This window comes from Frankliniella occidentalis, unplaced genomic scaffold (genome assembly GCF_000697945.3).
Source record: "Frankliniella occidentalis isolate FOCC.00 unplaced genomic scaffold, Focc_3.1 Scaffold23, whole genome shotgun sequence".
Lineage (NCBI taxonomy): Eukaryota > Metazoa > Arthropoda > Insecta > Thysanoptera > Thripidae > Frankliniella > Frankliniella occidentalis.
Genome location: NW_026267153.1, coordinates 1,161,629 through 1,167,979, shown reverse-complemented (window position 1 = coordinate 1,167,979; position 6,351 = coordinate 1,161,629).

The following is a 6,351-nucleotide window of genomic DNA, read 5'->3' as shown; positions in this document are numbered from 1 at the left end:
GGCAGAGCTAGTTGCCCCGATACAACGCACGGACACGGACACATGACCTAATAATTACACTGCGGGGCTTATCTCGTGGGGGTGACTCCCGGATGCACCTCCAGGGAGTGGCGGACCCGTGGGCCTACGCCGTGCGCGGGCCGAGGCCGCGACACTATTGTCCCCACTCACGTCAGTACCGAGTGTGTGCCTGTGAGAGAGAGAGAGAGAGGGGGGGGAGAGAGAGAGAGAGAGAGAGTGTGTGTGTTTGTCCCGACGTGGACAACAACGGGGTCGGAAGCGGAAGCGGACACTGGCTCGGACACTGGACACCGCGGCGGGGTGGGTTCGGAGAGAGAGGGAAAAGTTTGTATCATTGCTTCAGGCTGGTGAAGAAAAAAGACTCCTGTGTTGTTGTTTTTTAATGTTGAAAAGGTCTGAATGGTCGAATCTTGCTGATTTCCTCTGACAACATACGAGGCATTAAGGAGCGGTATGGTCTTTCTCGGTGTCCTGGGGGTGCTGTGGGTGGAGGGCAGAGAGCTCGCGCGCAGCTCACCTCACGCGTCTCCGCGCCTCTGCCGATGCGCGTTCCGGCGTCAGAGGAGATGCCACCCCCGTCCCCGGCCGAGTCCCCGGTATCTCTTTTCAAAGGTAATGAGCGACCGCTGGTCCAGCGGGGCGGTCACTGCAGCGCGGGGTAGCGCCGCGCCGCTCCGCTCCGCCGGTGCTGGAGATACCGTTGAACACGATACGATACGTGACCGCAGACGTGTCGGCCCGCTGCTGCCCACGTCCCACGGCGCACCCCCCCCCCCCCCCCCCCCCGCGCCCCCCCCCCCCCCCCCCCCGTTCGGAGGACGCGCAGAGGATGGACACACTTTTCAGACGATCCAGTCTATACCAGGGGGTTTGGCGCGTGCGAGGGGAGAGTGCGTTAGTTGATCGTTCTAACTTCCCCCCTCGACTCTAACGACGAGCACCTCTGGTTTCTCGGTCTAGCGCACGTCCAAAGCGAGGGTGATCACCACGTCACCGCTCACTCGCCCAACAACTGCCTGGTCTCACAAGGAAACTCATAAGTGTTGGTCCCCGATTTTGTTCCTCCTTGGGGGTTTTGTAGGGTCAGCGTCAGCAAAGACGGACGACAACAACGCACAAGACCGTGAAACTTAGAACAAAGAGTAGTAAGTAGTTCTAGATCGAAATAACGTATTTAATTACTAACAATAATTTTGTAATGGATTTTCTTTTATTCGGCTAACGTAAAAAGGGTTAACGTTTTCTTTGTGTAACAATTTTTCAAACTTTCGCGCGCTCGGCTGGTGGTGCGAGCGGAGAGGGGTGAGCGAGCAAGATTTGCAATGCGGTGCCGGTATCATTGATACAGCGCCGTGCAAACACCGGCAGTGGTGATAGCGACTCACCTGAACGTCCGCCAGATGTCGAAGCACATGACGTTGAGCCAGAAAAAACACGCCAGGAAGGAGAACTGGAGGCAGAACCCTGGAAACAAAGCCCGAAAGAAGGCACGGGGTTAAATTTTTCATACAGTATTCCGAGCTGCATACTGTTGTTTCTCCCCCTGCTCCCCTCCCCCGTGTTAAAGGTTACTACATTCTGGGAAAACCACCCCTACCCGGCCATAAAGCAATAAATCTGATACGGGGTTACGGGGCTGCCGCGAGGCTACCCCCTGGCTGGGCTTGGGCCCGGCGCGACGGAGCCCCCTTTTGCCTTTCCGGTAATCTACCCGAGAAAATCCACTGCTAGCCGCTATCTCGTACAGCTCCGCTCAAAGCCCCCGCCCCCCTTCTCAGACCTACCTCTCGGACCACACCCTGCCCGCCACGATTCGCCACATCCCGCCCTCCCCGCCCACGCCCCACTCTTACGTGCGACTAAGTCCGGGACTCACTCTTTTATACCCCCACGTTCCACGTTCCACGTTCCACCCCGTGACTTTCCTTTCTCTCCGCCCTACAAATAATCTTTCGCTCACTCACTGCCTTACGTATCATCAGCATGCTCGAGCATTGATCAACTTGGCTCTTTTTTGTTCTCTTCCCCCCTCCCCCATTTCTCTCGCAGCAGAAGTCCATTTCGTTTTGTTGTTTTTCCTCCTTATTTTAGCGAGCACCTTGGCACAGGAAGGAGCAGCTGCGGAGGGGAAATGATTTATCATTCTTCTGCTCGGGCAGGACAAGGGCAGGAGCAAGGGAGCGAGCGAAATGCGCATTGCAAGGAATACAATTTTTAAATTATACAGACTAATTCACAATTTCATTGCTCCTAGAACTCTTTAAACTGTTGAATCTATCCGTGAAGATTGATTCACTTCCGTGGGCACCTTTCCCGATCCCCACAAAGAGCGAGCTGGGCCTACGCGACCTAAATGCCTACAGCCACCCCCCCTCTCTCACCTGTCGGAGAAGGGGTCTACAGCTCGCGCAGTTCGCTCTTTGCGGGTCCCTCCATCTTTATACCATGAAATGAAAGCCTACATCCCCGTGGATATGACGAGAGGTGGCCGGGCAAGTAGAGTATGCTGCTCCCGCCCGGGTGCTGGCCGACCGCGCGCCGGAGATGGGGCTCCAGCTGGAGAATTATTTTTACGATCGGACCCGGCTAGACAGACGCGGGGCGGCAGAGCGGGGGAGGGTGAGGAACCACAGGTGGAAGGTATGGAAAGGGGGGTGGGGGTGGGGGCGTTAGGTCATGCACGCGCACGGGGGGCCTCGTCGAGGTAGCGCATTGAAAATGAAACGCCAGGGAAGCAGCCGCATAGCGAAGAGCTGTGCACCAGCGCAAGTGTATAGCGACGGCGGACGAGTAAGTGCACTTGTTGACACGCGTGCTGTTATTCGCGCAGAGTTTTTCTTTCTTGATGCCAGTTTAAGTCCTGTGGGGTGAAAGGCAGTGGGTTGGGGGGAGGGGGGAAGGCTGCCTCCCCCAAGAACTGCCGAGTTTGTCGAGTCGTTTCTCCGAGAGGAAAAGTTATTGCGCGTGTGCTCCAGAGAACACTATAGTTTTGTAGCGTACGCCCCACCTGCTGACACCCGCGGATCATCGCGCGGTTCACGGGGGCAGTTTCAACGGAGAAAAGGGGGAAGGGGGAATAGTGCGCTTTTGTCAGACCCGTGCCGTTTAAAATTAATCCTCTCCTTTCGGACGCACACACTCACCGGATTTGTATCTTTATTCTTTGTACAAATTTAAGCAATCCTTCTTTTTGCTCACATTTTCTGCGTTGTTTTGAACACTTTTGTGAAATTGCACGGAACTATGTATTTTTCGCACAAATTTGTTCTAAACGAAACGTAGCACGAACTTTTGCACAAAAATACCCGCCCACACCGCATTCGTACGTGCGCACTGCGATGTGTATATCGCACTCATATTGACTTAATCTATCAATCGATTCGGCTCTCTTATCAGTCTACCCTGGTATCAATAGTACTGTAATGAGTACACAGACTGTGCTGCACATTCACCGCCCGACTGCAACTGCCAAAAGAGACGTCAGGCCTCGCGTCAGGCCAAACGAAAAGCCCCAACAAAGATGTAATAATGTAATGTAAATCAAAGAAAGGCATTCGAGTCGAGGGGTCGCCAACTCGCATAATACTCCGTACACGGGTCCCATAATACGTTACTTCATATTATGCAATAAAATACCCCACATAATACATATACTACCTAATAATACTACATGATACACCATGACATCAAATAATACGTCATGAAATCGCTTAAAACATGCCATAATACCGCATAATACCATACCGTGCACGGCTAAGGTGAGTAAGGCGACCCCTCGATTTCATCACTGTTAAGCAGTGCCGACGAGGTGCGTGGGAAGGAAAATAAACCAGCACGGACAACACGATCCGTCCTGATCACAAAAACCGTCTCCTTTCGCAATTCGCGGGCCCGGCCCCGTGCCAGGTTCGGCGTCAGCGCGGAAGGCAAATAAGGAGTGATGCTGCTCTGCAAACAGGGGCCGGGTGGCCCAGCCTGGCGAAGCCCAGGGCGCCGGGCTCGGGGCGAGCGATGGGCGAGGGCTTTGAGTGAGTGGGTGCGGTGAGGACGCGCACACAGAGTGCCTCTTTGAACTCGAACTGCGCAGACCGCGCGGCTCGACGAGGGTGCGTGCGTGCGTGGGTTCAAAGGAGGGGGTCGTTTCGCAACAAGGTTAAAAATGTCAAAGTCCTGGAAGTACATTGCCCTGCCGGCGGACCATCCGCCTTACAGCAGGAGAAGCCCCAAACGTACTTTGGAAACACAGGTGTGTAAATCACTGTTAAAAAGTGAAAAGGGCGTAAGTCCAATGGGAAGTCCGGGGACTTCCGCCCTCTTTACTTTTCACCACCACTGAAGTGTCGCACACTGGTAGGTTCCCATTCGTACACCTAGGTAAGGAAAAGTAATAGTATGAGTTTTCCGTTGAAAATGCAATTCACACTTGAGCCCTCCATGTGAGCGAATGGCATTCACACACCTCACAGGTGTGCGACAATCACACACTTGGATTTCCGGTGTTAAATCGCACCCTTTTAGACTTTCCCGGGCTTTCCATTGCATTTTAAAACTAAAAATAAGTGTTCGTCGTGAAATACAATTAAGCGCGGGACCGGCTCTCCTGTGCTTGGCCATGAACTTGGCCGAGCCGAGGACAGCGCAGTCGGACGGAAGTGATTCGGAGGAGTCGTCGTCGTGGTTTCCCATTCCGCGGAGGCGTCTTCTGAAGACCGCAGCAGAGATTAGCTATGCGGCTGTAGGCGGGGCGGGGCGGGGCCGGGCGGGTGCGTGGGCGACCGACACAGTGTTTCGCGGGATCTCAATTCCTCATTGACGTCAGGCAGAGGACATATTTTCTATCACATTTTGAGTAGAACGGTGAGGGTAGCGGCGACGCACGCCCAAGACCAAACGGCGCGGTCTGCGTGGTCGGGGCGCCAGCACGACCGCGCGGCTACAGCAGCGCAGGGACCCGTGTGATCGAGGGGCGCGGGGCTGGCGGTTGGTCGGAAAAGGGGCTGGGGGCACCACGAATTTCGACAATAATTTCCGACACCGACGCAAATTAAATGTCGGAGGAGAGTTTATTCTCGTCTGCCAATCAGCGCATCTAACGCGTCACCGGCGACGGCCGTCCTTCCAATTTTTTTTTCTCGGCACAAATCAGTATTGTTTGTTGATGTTTGATTTGTGCCCATCAGTCATCGCGGGGAGGAGCGAGGAGGCATCATCGCCGCGCTCCATGGGGCCTTCATCTGCAAACAGAGAACGCTCGAACGGCAAGTCATGACGACGACGCGGCGGCCGCGACCGAACGAGGTGGGGGTGGGGGGCGTTAGGTCATGCACGCGCACGGGGGGCCTCGTCGAGGTAGCGCATTGAAAATGAAACGCCAGGGAAGCAGCCGCATAGCGAAGAGCTGTGCACCAGCGCAAGTGTATAGCGACGGCGGACGAGTAAGTGCACTTGTTGACACGCGTGCTGTTATTCGCGCAGAGTTTTTCTTTCTTGATGCCAGTTTAAGTCCTGTGGGGTGAAAGGCAGTGGGTTGGGGGGAGGGGGGAAGGCTGCCTCCCCCAAGAACTGCCGAGTTTGTCGAGTCGTTTCTCCGAGAGGAAAAGTTATTGCGCGTGTGCTCCAGAGAACACTATAGTTTTGTAGCGTACGCCCCACCTGCTGACACCCGCGGATCATCGCGCGGTTCACGGGGGCAGTTTCAACGGAGAAAAGGGGGAAGGGGGAATAGTGCGCTTTTGTCAGACCCGTGCCGTTTAAAATTAATCCTCTCCTTTCGGACGCACACACTCACCGGATTTGTATCTTTATTCTTTGTACAAATTTAAGCAATCCTTCTTTTTGCTCACATTTTCTGCGTTGTTTTGAACACTTTTGTGAAATTGCACGGAACTATGTATTTTTCGCACAAATTTGTTCTAAACGAAACGTAGCACGAACTTTTGCACAAAAATACCCGCCCACACCGCATTCGTACGTGCGCACTGCGATGTGTATATCGCACTCATATTGACTTAATCTATCAATCGATTCGGCTCTCTTATCAGTCTACCCTGGTATCAATAGTACTGTAATGAGTACACAGACTGTGCTGCACATTCACCGCCCGACTGCAACTGCCAAAAGAGACGTCAGGCCTCGCGTCAGGCCAAACGAAAAGCCCCAACAAAGATGTAATAATGTAATGTAAATCAAAGAAAGGCATTCGAGTCGAGGGGTCGCCAACTCGCATAATACTCCGTACACGGGTCCCATAATACGTTACTTCATATTATGCAATAAAATACCCCACATAATACATATACTACCTAATAATACTACATGATACACCATGAC